This window comes from Chaetodon trifascialis, chromosome 2 (assembly GCF_039877785.1).
Source record: "Chaetodon trifascialis isolate fChaTrf1 chromosome 2, fChaTrf1.hap1, whole genome shotgun sequence".
Taxonomy (NCBI): Eukaryota; Metazoa; Chordata; class Actinopteri; order Chaetodontiformes; family Chaetodontidae; genus Chaetodon; species Chaetodon trifascialis.
The window spans coordinates 30,993,763-31,008,395 of record NC_092057.1 but is presented as its reverse complement, the minus strand read 5'-3'; positions in this window follow the sequence as shown (position 1 = coordinate 31,008,395).

Genomic DNA, 14,633 nt, shown 5'->3' with positions numbered 1-14,633 from the left:
TAATGCACATCATTCTTGAGGGCGTTGCACCAATGGAAATTAAGTGTGTGTTAAAATACCTTGTTCTCTCTGGGCAGATGGAGTTGGATGTGTTCAATTCAGCCATGCAGTGTTTTCCTTTGTCACCAGTAGATGTACGTGACAAACCTTGCCCTATAAGTGTCAGTACCTTGGCATCAAATGATAACAAACTTAAACAGTCCTCAGGGCAAATGCTGATACTGCTGAAGATTATGCCTTTTCTGCTGAATACTATAGAGAAAAATGAGTATGTTCAGTTTGTTTTGGACTTAATTGAGATAGTTCAGATACTTTTTGCTCCTGTTTTATCTGTGCAGACTGTATTAAGACTGAGAGGTATGATTGAACAACATCTGAAACGGTTTGAGCAACTTTTTCCTGAGAATAATGTTATTCCTAAGCAACATTACCTGCTGCATCTCCCTGCCCAAATTCTTTCTCTTGGCCCTATGATAAGACACATGTGCATGAGATTTGAGTCAAAGCACTGTTTTTTCAAACAGTGGTCATCTAAATTGAACTTCAAAAATGTCTGTAAGTCACTTGTGAAACATAATCAGCTTTTTGAATGCTGTCAAAATGAAATGGGTATGGAACATCCAATTTTTTTACATGAGAAAGAATTGGGTCCTGTCTCAGAAGTAGCAAATATGGAGTATGTTAATACAAAGATGAGAGATTTTTTGGGGCTTTATGGCATACAACACACAGTCAAAGTAAAGTGGCTTATTCTCAATGGGAACAAGTACATAAGTGACAGGTCTCTAATAATCACCAATGCAAATGAGTGCCTGTCTTCGGATTTATAAAAAACATTTATGTGGTAAACAGTTCATTGTATTGTTTTGAGTACCAGCTTTATGAGACAGTGGGTTGGAATAGAGATCGTTTAGCCTATGAAGTTGCAGTGCCTAATCTTGCTCAAGCAACAGAGCTGATTGATGCTGAAAAGCTAGTGGATCATACATCATATTACCCTGTCAGTTTCAAAAGCACCACGTATGTTCTGACAAAATATTATCTTGGTGATGTTGCTGCACTTAAACATTGAAATGAATGTGAATAAACGTGTTGTTGGTACAACTGTGGCCAGAGTCTAAGTGTGTGAATGCTTACTGGGAGGTCTTGAAACAAGTTTTCTAAGCTAAGAGATGGTCATGCAAGAATTCTGCTTACCTACTGTGAAAAACGTCTAGTTTTAGGATCTACTTACAAACTAAGAAATAAAAAGACAAATATTCTCAAAACAAGAATAATAATCTTACGCATTCTGTGCTTGCATAGTATATTGCTCTTAAAACAAGATCAAAAAGACTTTTTGGCTAGATACAAGATTCGAAAACTTGGTTAGATTGTTAATTTTTGCAGTGCAGATGGGGATGATAGGTCATACAGAGGACTTATCCAGGATTTTGTGGACTGGTGTCAGCAGAACCACCTCCTGATTAATCCTGGAAAAACCAAGGAGCTGGTTGTGGACTTCCATCGGTGCCCATACTCTCCTCCATCACCAGTGAACATCCAGGGAAGGGACACTGAGATGGTGACATCTTATAAATACCTGGGTGTTCATCTGAACAACAAACTGGACTGGACTCATAACACCACTGCACTTTACAAAAAAGGACAGAGCAGACTCTATCTGGTCAGGAGGCTGAGGTCTTTTGGGGTTTTGGGGGGCACTCCTGAAGACCTTCTATGACTCTGATGTGGCATCTGCCATTTTCCATGGTGTAGTCTGCTGGGGGAGCAGCATCACAACAGCTGACAGGAAGAGGCTGGACAAACTCATGAGGAAGGCCAGCTCTGTCCTGGGATGCCCTCTGGAACTGGTGGAGGAGGTCAGGGAGAGGAGGATGAAAGGCAAGCTGTCCTCCATGACAGTCAATTGGCGCATTTCCATTACACAGTTCCAGCTCTACTCGACTCAGTTCTACTCTACTTGGTTTGGTTGAGTTTCCATTACAATTGAGTACTTCATAGTACCTCCTCAACGTAGGCGGGGTCGTCATACCATGGCTACGCGAAACTGCCATGACGTCAATTTGTACGCGACGCAAACAGAGCCGACAAACAATGGAGGACATCGAGGCGATGTTGTATTTGCTGCTCGGTTTGTGGCTTTTTGTCACACACAAAGCAAGAGAAGAAACCCAGAAAAGGCTTCGGGCTGCAAGGCAGAACATTCTGGGGGCGGGATTTTTCCGGTGTTGGACGTTTTTCCGGTGTTGGACGTCGCAGACCAGTGACGACACTCTCCAGCCAATCAGTGGCTGACAGGCTGTTGACGTCACACACTTCTACTCGCTTGGAACCTCGCCAGAGCAGGTACTAAAAATAGTATCAGGTACCAGGTACTATCCCTAATGGAAAGAGTAGAGTCGAGTCGAGTCGAGCTGCGCTAGTGGAAATGTGGCAAATGACTCCCACCCCCTCCAACACACACTCACTGCACTGAGGAGCTCCATCACTGATAGGATGCTACATCGCAGGTCATTCCTTCCTGCAGCTGTCAGACTGCACAACAAAAACTGCTCAAATTAATCTGCAAATTATCTGTAAATCATCTGTAAATTACCTGTGCAATAATCTAGGCAATAACTGGTGCAATAATCTGTGCAATTGATCCTGGAAGATGCATGCAAGATGTATGCAAATACAATTTATAAGTTAAGATAATGTCTATTTTTATTACACTCTTGTATATACCTGTTGTTTTTGTTTAATATATCTTTTACTGGTGCTGCTGTAAATTGGAATTTCCCCTTGCAGGACTAATAAAGGTATATTGAATTGAAGTAAGTCTGTTTAACATGGATGTGTCCATCATTATATTACATTCATATCTAGCTTTAATGACAGCTGTTAAGATAAATAATGTGTGTTTGTATAGCACAGTCTAACCAAGTTTATATCAACAGATAAAAAGTACTTTTCTTTTTTTTTGCTCCACCATCATTTAATGTAGCACTGTGTTGATTCTGTTTCTCTTCAAAAACCTTTCTTTTGCAATACTGTATTATTTCTGTTAACATTTGGTAATATCCATTACACCTGTGCATCTGTCTTGAGCAATATTACATATTTTTACTGTGCTTATATATTTTTTACTATGCCATACATTTTTTACAGTGTTATATATTTCCAATCATGCAATAGTGCAAAGTCACTGTATTTTATTATTCATATCTTTTATCATGTACAATTGAAAAAATGTCCTCTGTGAAACTAAACCATTCTTCACAAGGTCATATTATTTTTATACTCATTTGTATATAATGTACATATATATATAGTTGATTTCATTATGGGGCTGCATGGTGGGGCAGCAGGTAGTGCGCATGTCTCACAGCAAGAAGGTCACTGGTTCGATTCCTGGGTCAGGTGTGTGAAGTTTGCATGTTCTTCCCGTGCATGCGTGGGTTCTCTCCAGGTACTCCGGCTTCCTCCCACAGACCAAAATCATGCTTATTAGGTTGATTGGTGACTCTAAATTGCCCCTAGGTGTGAGTGTGAATGGTTGTGTGTATGTGCCCTGCGATCGGCTGGCGAGCGGTCCAGGGTGTACCCCGCCTGTTGCCCATTAACAGCCCCCCCACGACCCCGAAAGGGATAAGCAGCATAGAAAATGGATGGATTTCATTATGTATCGCTTTTATTTTCTAATTGTTCCTTTTCTATCACTCCTTTTTATTCTTGCTGTCTGTAACAAGTACCTTTCCCCAGTGCAGGATCTAGGTTTTTTATTATTATTCTTTATTTTTTGGATAGTTGAGGGAAAAAACACATAGAAAGTCTTGCAAATAAAAAGAAAAGAAAAGAAAAGAAAAGAAAAGAAAAGAAAAGAAAAGAAAAGAGCACCAATATGGTGGGAGATAATCCAGTAAATTACCTGAGATTTAAAACAAACAAACAAACAATAAACATAAAAACAAGTGTTAACACAACCAGTCAACAAACCCAGAAGCCCCACAGCAACGAATGAGCTATTAATTTGTTAACTCTATAAAATGTGGCCATGACTGCTATACATAGGAGACCCATTCTGACCATAACTTAGTAAATCTATTCATTTGCAGGCAAAGTGAAAAAGTAATTTTTTTCATTATGTAAATTTCATTAACTATATCTGTTCATTCCTCTATCTTGAGGGAGTCAGGAAGCAACCAATGCCATAATTTATCTTGGCAGTGTGCTAATGTCTTTGGCTAACAGTATAGCTAAATATTTCAGCATAGTCTGGTTCCATTTCAAATGAAATTTATCTTGTAGTTGTCTTGATGGAGTATAGTTTAATGTCAAAATCTGGCTTTTCTGAACATTCAGACTATCGCCTGCAAATCCACCATAAATATCTAGAATCTTAAACAGTTTGGAAAGTGACATGGAAGGTTCACTTAAATATACCAGAGTGTCTGCATATAACACAATCTTGTGTTGTTCCCTATTTATGGAAATATCTTTAATGCTGACAGTTTGTCTAATCCACTGGGCAAGAAGTTCTATATAAAGCGCAAAAAGCAGTCACAACATTCCACAATCTTGTCTTGTTCTAATTTAATAATGTCCAACAAGTACCCATTTATTTTTATCCAGACAGTAGGGTTATGATATAATGAGCTGATTCCTTTAATAAACTCTCTGTGGAACCCAAATCTCTCAAAAACCTCCAGCTCATAGAGGCCTTCTCCGTGTCCAGACTGACTAATAAGGCCTGTTTATGTTTATGTTCTTGGATATGACTCAATATATGCAGGATGCCTCTGATATTATCATGGGTTTGTCTCTGCGAAATAAACCCTGTCTGGTCAGTATGGATAAGCTGGGGAAGGATCTCCTCAATTCTCCTGGCAAAAAATGATGTGTTATCATTTTTAGAGGCTGAGATTTCTCTAAATGAACCACAGTCCAGTCTGTCTTTTCCCTCTCTGAGGATAACAGAGATAGTAGCCATTTTTCAAAGCTGCGTTAAATGTCTGTCTCCTTTAATATTTTCATCACCTCATCATATTCTATCCGTCCCTTAAGGACTGTGGGTGGGTAGCCCTGATCCATGAAGAAGCGGGCATTGTTGTAGATCTCTTTTTTCTGCCAAGCTTTTCTGATCACCTCTTCCTTTACGCTGTAGCTTGTAAACCTGGCAATGATGGATTGGGGCTTTGCTCATGGGTTGCTTGAATTCCCTAAATTCGTTCAGTATACTCTGCAGGTGAGCATCACCTATTTCTTCCTTCTCAGTCACCTCCTGGCTTGTCAAGCTACTTCGGCTAGCATTGTGATGCAGTGCCCATTTCTCAATGTTTTCTGTCGTAGACATAGTTTTCAAACTCCTTGTAGCAACCCTGCTTTCCATCATGTACGAAAACACAACCTTTGATACTATCTGAAATGTTCTCTGGGCTGCACGGTGGGGCAGCAGGTAGTGCGCATGTCTCACAGCAAGAAGGTCACCGGTTCAATTCCTGGGTCGGGTGTGTGAAGTTTGCATGTTCTTCCCGTGCATGTGCGGGTTCTCTCCGGGTACTCCGGCTTCCTCCCACAGAACAAAAACATGCTCATTAGGTTAATTGGTGACTCGGTGACTTGGTATGAGTGTGAGCGTGAATGGTTGTCTGTCTTGTGTGTTGCCCTGTGATCGACTGGCAAATGGTCCAGGGTGTACCCCGCCTCTCCCCATTGATAGGCTCCAGCCCCCCCGCAACCCTGAAAGGGATAGGCGGTATAGAAAATGGATGTTCTCAGGGTTATTTTAATAAACTGTCAGGAGCACAAAAATCAAGCTGCCATCTTACGCGTGACCTGGAAGCGGACCCCTTGAAAAAGTTTTGTCTTGTCTTATCAATTAACAGATGTCTCTGTTGTAGGAAAAGCAGAGCCAGTGTGTGCAGATGTTGTGATGTTCCAGGGATATTCTGTATTCCACAACTTTAACAACCGTGTCGTCATAACACTGCAACTGTGTGGGTTTCTGCTGTCTTGTTTAGAGGTGAGAACACCATAACCAGTGGGCACATGCACACGCATGGAGACGTGACAACTGATGCCACCACGAAATAGTGAGGAGAGCATTCCACCCCTTCTTGTCATTAACAACATTTCATTTTGACTTCTCCACCACGAACACAGTGCAGATACCAGCTGTGTATCTGTGGCAGACACTGAATTGGAAACTGACCCTGGATGTCCCACATAAGAATATATTTTTTGATGTACATTTACAAATGTTTGGTGGGCAAGGAATAAATATTGAATAGCCTCTGTATGAATGTTGCTGTGGAAAAAATTGCATCATTGCATCCCTTTCGACCCCGAAAGGGATAAGCGGCATAGAAAATGGATGGATGGATGGATGGATGGATGTTTGAATTAGCCAACAGTAACTCTATGCTTCTCTGTAAAAGGCTGTTTGGTTGTCATCCAGACACCATATCTGGCAAAGACCTAGTATACCATGACCATGGCATCCTATTTATTTACTGCGCTAAGCTGGTTTAAATCCTACTTGTCAGATCGCTCTCAGTTTGTACGCGTTAATGACGACTCCTCTGTGCTCACTAAAGTCAGCTATGGAGTTCCGCAGGGTTCTGTGCTTGGACCAATTCTATTCACCTTATATATGCTTCCTTTATGTAAGATTATCAGGAAGCACTCAATAAATTTCCATTGCTATGCAGATGATACCCAGCTATATTTATCAATGAAACCGGAAGAAACCAGTCAGTTAACTAGACTACAAGCATGTCTTCATGACATAAAGACCTGGATGACCAGGTGCTGGCCTCCAGCACCACTGTAAAGAATCTGGGAGTTATCTTTGACCAAGACATGTCCTTTCACTCCCATGTAAAACAAATTTCAAGGACTGCCTTTTTTCACCTACGTAATATCGCAAAAATCAGGCATATTTTGTCTCAAAATGATGCAGAAAAACTAGTCCATGCATTCGTAACTTCCAGGCTGGATTATTGCAATTCTTTACTATCAGGCTGCCCAAATTCGCTGCTGAATATTCTCCAGTTGCTCCAGAACGCTGCAGCACGTGTTCTGACAAAAACCAGGAAGCGAGATCATATTTCTCCAATACTCGCCACTTTGCACTGGCTCCCTGTAAAGTTTAGAATAGAGTTTAAAATTCTCCTCCTTACTTACAAAGCCATAAATGGCCAGGCACCTTCTTATCTTAAAGAGCTCATAGTACCTTATTGCCCTACTCGAACACTGCGTTCCCAGAATGCAGGTCTACTTATGGTTCCTAAAGTCTCAAAAAGCAGAACAGGAGTCAGAGCATTTAGCTATCAAGCTCCTCTCCTGTGGAACCATCTTCCAGTCTTTGTCCGGGAGGCAGACACTGTCTCTACATTTAAGAGTAGGCTTAAAACTTTCCTTTTTGATAAAGCTTATAGTTAGGGCTGGCTCAGGCATGTCCTGGACCAGCCCCTAGTTATGCTGCTATAGGATTAGACTGTCTGGGGACATCCAAAGATACACCGAGCTCCTCCGTCCTTCTGTCCCTCTCCATCCGCACGCTCTCGTGTCCTACCACGGCGTGTTACTAACTTAGCTCCTTCCCCGGAGTCTCTGTGCTTTGTCGTCTTGCAGGTTCCCATGGACAGTGGCTGAATCTGGATTGTGGATTTCAGCTGCATCTCCTGCCTTGGCCCTGCCTGACATCCACTGCAACTGCTACTGCTGTTATTACATCCACTGTCACTGTTACTGTGACTGCATGTCTGTCTCTCTGTCTCTGTCTCTGTCTCTCTCTCTCTGACTGCCTGTCTGTCTGTCTGTCTGTCTGTGTCTGTCTCACTCTCCCTCTCTTGCTCTTCCTCTCTCACCCAACCGGTCGAGGCAGATGGCCGCCCACCCAGAGTCTGGTTCTGCTCGAGGTTTCTGCCTGTTAAAAGGAAGTTTTTCCTCGCCACTGTCGCCAAGTGCTTGCTCATGGGGGAATTGTTGGTTTCTTTGTAGATAAAAGAGCTTGGTCTGTACCAGCTCTATATGGAAAGTGTCCTGAGACAACTTCTGTTGTGATTTGGCGCTATACAAATAAAATTGAATTGAATTGAATTGAATTGAATTGAATTGAATTGAATTGAATTGAATTGTCATCCAGACACCATATCTGGCAAAGACCTAGTATACCTGTTTTTGCAGAAAATCCTAATTTGTTTTTCTTTGTTATGTTTCAAACATCATCGTGAAGTCATTTTCAGCACAATCATACTACTACTGATGATAATGACAAGGTAATTATTTACTGTCGATGTGGCCTCTTTTTTTTTCTTTTTTTTTTTTTTGTCTAAAATCAGTTACACATGAAACGTGTAACTGTTACTATTTTATTCGCTGGATCTTGTGGTGAAATTTAAGACCTGACTCATGTCTCAAGGTAATTTCCTGTGCCAATAAAGGACACTGCCAGCGTCTGCCCACCAGAGTTGCTGGGACAGGCATCATTGTTTATGCCATGGGTGACGGCTGAGCTGAATCACAGGAATGTAGCTTTCCATATATTTAACACTACTCTGCTCAAAGAACTGCAATTCCCAGAGTGCACCACTGGCAGAAAACCAGCTACTCATTACCTGATCAGTCACTGTCACTGATTTGGAGCACCTGAGAAGGAATGAAGATGCTTGGGCATTCAAACAAACAGACTTCAGAGAGAAGGAGCAACAAGTTAATTTATGGGTTCAGTACAAAGATGCCAATTGTCAGTGAAATATTCTATTTGCTTTCATGTTGTTTGAAATGGTCGGTGAAATATTTTATTTACTTTCATGTTGTTTGAAATGCTGCTTAATGTGTTCAAGTTCATGTTAAACTGCTGTGTAGATTGGTTGGTTAAGGAACACATTGCAATATTGACTTCATTTACTTTTGATGAATGAGTTTACACTGATATTTCATTTGGAGTTTGGAAAAGTATAAAATACAAAAGGATAATAGGAGGTTAGAAATGTTAAAATTATGTTAAATGTTAAAACTCTACTAAAAATGTGGGAAATTCATGAAATTAAACGTTTAAGAGCCAATCTATAAGCTTATAGATCAGCCAGTTTTCTTAGGATTTTTCTTTATTTACATTTAAAAGTCAATTAATTTAATGTAATTCATGTAATCATGTTTCAATGAATGTTTAATGTAATTCATGTAATCATAATGGTAAATTAAAATATTAGCATTTAAGATTCATTTAAAAATGTTTAATTAAAAATGTTAACTTTGTTTTCCATCCATCCATCCATCCATTATCTATACCGCCTATCCCTTTCGGGGTTGCGGGGGGCTGGAGCCTATCCCAGCTACAATGGGCGAGAGGCGGGGTACACCCTGAACCGGTCGCCAGCCGATTGCAGGGCCAACTTTGTTTTCTCTGTCTTTAAAGGTTTACAACCTAATTTACTGTACTGACAATCAACTGACGAAGCCAACCAATCACAGAACAAACACTGGAAGAAAAATAAAGTTGATTGATTTGGAAATGTGAGTTGGCCTTGTTTCCTTTGGAGTTGAACAAGAGGAGGACTTGACAGTGACTGATGATATAAGTGTATATAAGATAAATAGTCTTGGTTTGGAGGTAACATCTGAACTAAACTGTAATGACAATAATAACAGTGATTGTAATGCATTATACTTATCACAAATTCAGAGTTGGATTATAACAACTCTGTTGAATTAAAGGAAATTAGTAGCACAGCTGGCTTAAGAAAACATGGAAATAGATTTGAATTTCCTACCTTTTTGTAACACCTTATCAAGGTTTACTAAAATGCTATATTCTGTGTTATAGTATGGTTATTTGGGTCACTTTGATTATTTTTGGAATGGACAACAAGAAACAACAAGGAACAACAAGATGGCGCCACAGACGGCTGCCGTGGTGTGTTGGTGCGTGCTGTTTTGTTTTGTTTTGTGTGTTAATTCTGTTTTTTGCGACGGTACCCGGAGCTCTTTCACCAGAGATGAGCTCATGAACATCAGGGCTACAACACCAGTGGATCTATTTCCTAATTTTCTGCTCCCAGCAGTGGAAATTTTGGACATTCTGGTCAAAGGTGCACTCACCTTTGCTCACGCAGTGAAACGCCGGAGGAGAGGTAAACGGGCCGGCGTGCTCATACGTCTCCGCCAGCGCTGACTACGCACAGCGTTACCAGGAATATTTCTTTCCAACGTGCGTTCACTGCCCAACAAAATGGAGGAATTACAACTGCTGTCGGGTAAAAACAGAGACTTTTCCTCATCTGCAGTTTTGTGCTTCATCGAAACGTGGACCTACGGACTAATCCCGGACTCTGCGCTGCAGCTGGCTGGCTTCCAACTCTTCCGCGCGGACAGAGACTCGGAACTTTCCGGCAAAACCAAAGGTGGAGGAATCTGTTTCTACATCAACAGTGGTTGGTGCAACGACGTGACAGTGATCCAGCAGCACTGTTCTCCTGACCTGGAATCTTTTCTCATAAACTGTAAGCCCTTTTATTCACACTGTGAGTTCGCCTCATTCATTCTGGTCGGCGTTTACATCCCGCCGCAGGCCAACGTGCAGGAGGCACAGCGCGCGCTCGCAGACCAGATACTGCATGTGGAGCGGACCAATCCGGACTCTTTAGTTATTGTCCTGTTGCGGAGAACATCTTGTTTAAATACTCTAACATCTTGTTTTGTACTCTGGCATACGAAAACATCTTGTTACTGTGATAGAAGGCCTGACTCTTAGCCCTGAGTCATAAATATCATATCCCCAGAGACAATCAGTAGTGGCAAACAAGATGTCCATGGCACCTCTACTCCTTATTTACGATGTCTGCAATATTATCCTCACGCCGGACACAACACACATACACACATATGTTTTACTTATCACATGTTTAGTGGTTAGTACTTGAAGATGTCTAGAATGTCCTGAACTGATTAATGTACTGGGCTGGTCAATCCCAACTCCTTAAATGTGAACGACTGTCTGTGAACGGTACTCATTCTGGCTGAGATCCTGAGGGAGCTCTGTCAGTCTGAGTCCAGCGCTGCATTGCTTTACCTGTGACCTACAATAAATACTTTGACTGTGAACTGAAGACTTCTCCGGACCGTTCTTGAGCTTCCAATAAAGAACCGAGCTTCAAAGCTAACAGTCCTTGGCGACTTTAACAAAGGTAACCTCACTCACGAACTCCCCAAATACAGACAGTTTATTAAATGCCCGACCAGAGAGGAGAATATTCTGGATCACTGTTACACCACTGTCAGGGATGCTTATCACGCCGTCACCCGCGCCGCACTCGGCCACTCCGACCACGTCATGGTCCACCTGATTCCTACGTACAGGCAGAAACTAAAGCTCTGCAAACCCGTAGTGAGGACATCAAGGAAGTGGACCAGTGAGGCTGTGGAGGATCTCCAGGCGTGTTTGGACTCTACTGACTGGGATGTGTTCAGGACTGCTACCAACAGTCTGGATGAGTACACGGAGGCTGTGACGTCCTACATCAGCTTCTGTGAGGACTGCTGTGTTCCATCACGCACCAGGGTGAGTTACAACAATGACAAACCCTGGTTCACAGCCAAACTCAGACAGCTAAGGTTGGCAAAGGAAGAGGCCTTCAGGAGTGGGGACAAAGACAGATTCAGAGAGGCGAAGTACAGGTTTAGCAAGGCGGTGAAAGAGGCTAAACGGCTGTACTCTGAGAAGCTCCAACACCACTTCTCAGCTAATGACTCTGCGTCTGTCTGGAAAGGGCTTAGGCAAATCACCAACTACAAGCCTAAAGCCCCCCAGTCCATCAACGATCGACGCCTAGCCAACAACCTGAATGAGTTCTACTGCCGCTTTGAAAGGCAAAGGGACAGTAACCATCCCCCACGACACCTCCCAACAGCTCCAGCTCCAGTCACCTCCACCAATTCCCACCTTAAAGGAGGAGAAGATCGGTCCATCTCTCCAGAAACATCACATTATCGAATTTAACATGTATTCCATGTCAGCCACAGTATGTTCTAAAACATGGGGATGTTGGACTTTTTAGAACATTTAACTTAGCTCTTTTAAATGTGAGGTCTTTGGCAGGCAAATCATTCTTAATCAATGACTTTATCATCAAGCATAAGCTTGATTTTATGTTTTTAACTGTAACTTGGTTAGGACAAGATAACAGCACAGCAGTTCTCAATGAGTCAGCCCCTCCAAATTTCAGTTTCATAAGTGAAGTAAGAATGCATAAGAGAGGAGGTGGAGTCGCCATTTTGTTTAATGATAGCATTCAATGCAAGAGAGTCTCTTATGGTCAGTTTGAATCTTTTGAATATGTTGCCACTCAATCAAAGTCTCCCTGTCAATCAGTCTTCGTAACCATCTACAAGCCCCCAAAATACAATGCAAAGTTTTCTGATGAGTTTGCCAATCTACTGTCTGTTGTTTGTATTGATTTTGACTGTGTTGTGTTAGTGGGTGACTTCAACATTCATGTTGATAATCTCAATGATGGATGTGCTAAAGAACTTTTAAACATCCTGGAACATTTTGGCCTATCTCAGCACATAACACATTCAACACATATCAAAGGGCATATATTAGATTTGGTTATCTCCAAAGGGCTTAATATCTCTGAGGTTGTGGTGACGGATGTTGCTCTTTCTGATCATTACTGTGTGTCATTTAAAATGGCCACACCTGCTGCGGTCCATCAGGACCAAAACCTCACGCCACAAGAACAGTTTTTTCCCGTCTGCTGTCAGCCTTATTAACAAGGCCTGGAACCCCCCCTGACACTTCACACTTCACCTCTGACTCTACTTGTCAGTGACATTGCCACAACCATATGCATTACATTAACGCTCTACTTGGACTCCCTTGAAAAAACAGTCTGTGCCTCTGTTAAAAAAAAAAAAAAAAAACACTACTTGTGTACATATATTTATATTGTGAGATTTTTTATTTTACTACTGTTACAGTTTTCTGATTAAAAAAAAGTTCTTCTATTGTTGTATTTTTTTACTTATTTTCTTATTTTTATATTATTTACTTACTGTCATATTTTTAACTTTTTAATTGCTTCTTCTTGATAGATGTGTCATGCACCAACCTCACCAAAGCAAATTCCTCGTATGTGTAAAATCGTACTTGGCAATAAAGCTTTTTCTGATTCTGATTCTGATAAACAGTGGAGCAGTCAGTGACCAGGTGGTGAAACACATCCCCGTAGGTCCATTTTGTTGCTCTTTTTTGTATAATAGAAGACAATGTAGAAATTAACAAAAATATACCTGATCTTAACATGGATGGTGTTGTCCTTTCTGATGTCATTCTTGTGCTAAGGTCTCAGACAACATTAGAATTGTGAGTCATTCTACCCTAGAGACAAGGAACCATTTAATTCCGAGCCACTGTTAATTTAAATGTTTTACATTATCATTTTGCTTTTCTTGAACTGGACAGGCAAATATGTCTGAATTAAATTTTTGGCAGAAGTGGTTTTATTTAGCAGCCTACATTAAATGATGCAGACACAGCAATAGCTATAACCAGTTGAGTTAAAATTTTGTCATATGTTTTACAATGTAGTGATGGTAGATTTATTAACTTGCAGGTGCTTCACTTCAAAGGCAAACAGATTCAAATAAATTATTAATTTATGCTTCGCTCAAAAATCAGTGATCATGACATGGACCTCCTTAGGTAAAGGGGGTCATATAACATACAACATTTATAATTGATTGGTAAGGTAATGTGGCATTATAACCATACTAAACTATCTCCAAATTCTTTTGTAGAAATGTTAGATTTTCCGGTGGCCTCCAAAGTTGGACTGTGTCATCCAGTTATTGTGTAGTCTGTAATTTGCGTGTTATGTATTATTCAAAGTCAAATGCATTGTTCCAACTAGGCAGCAGAAAATTAAGTGTCACATCTAGAGGTCACTGTCGAGGCTCTCACTCTCAACCAATGCAGGAGACTTTGTGCAAAATACTACCCAAATGCTGAAATGTGAATGCTGAGGTTTGACAAATTGATCTGTTAATATGACAGATTCTACACTGACGAGAAGAGAAATTCTGTATTTACAGTTAAAGTCTTTTTCACACAGGACTTCCCATCTACTGCAGAAGAGTTGCCACGTCCTGTGTGGTTCCCGTTCCGAAGAAGTCTCCATCTGGCCCCAATGACTTCTCACCCACCACCCTTACATCACTCATGATGAAGGTGCTGGAAGGTGAAATCATCACTGGAGCCCTCAGTTCGCCTACCAACCCCATCTGGGTGTGGACAACTCTCATTACCTTGTACACCTCAGACTTCCAGTACAAAACCCTACAAAAACAAAAACAAAAAAAAAACTACAAAAATTACTTACTACCCTATTTGTTCAAAAATTAAGATTTCACAACTTACTGTACTGTATGTTAAAAAATTCACCATACCCACAAAAAAATCATATTTAACAAATTACTACTGTATACTGTTATAAAATCAAATTTAACGACATACTGCTGTGAGTGTTAAAATGATAAATGTTAATGACATACTACCGTAGGTGTTCAAAAAATAAAATCTAACTACATACTATCGTATTTGTTCAAAAATAAAATTTAACAGCATACTACCGTATGTTCAA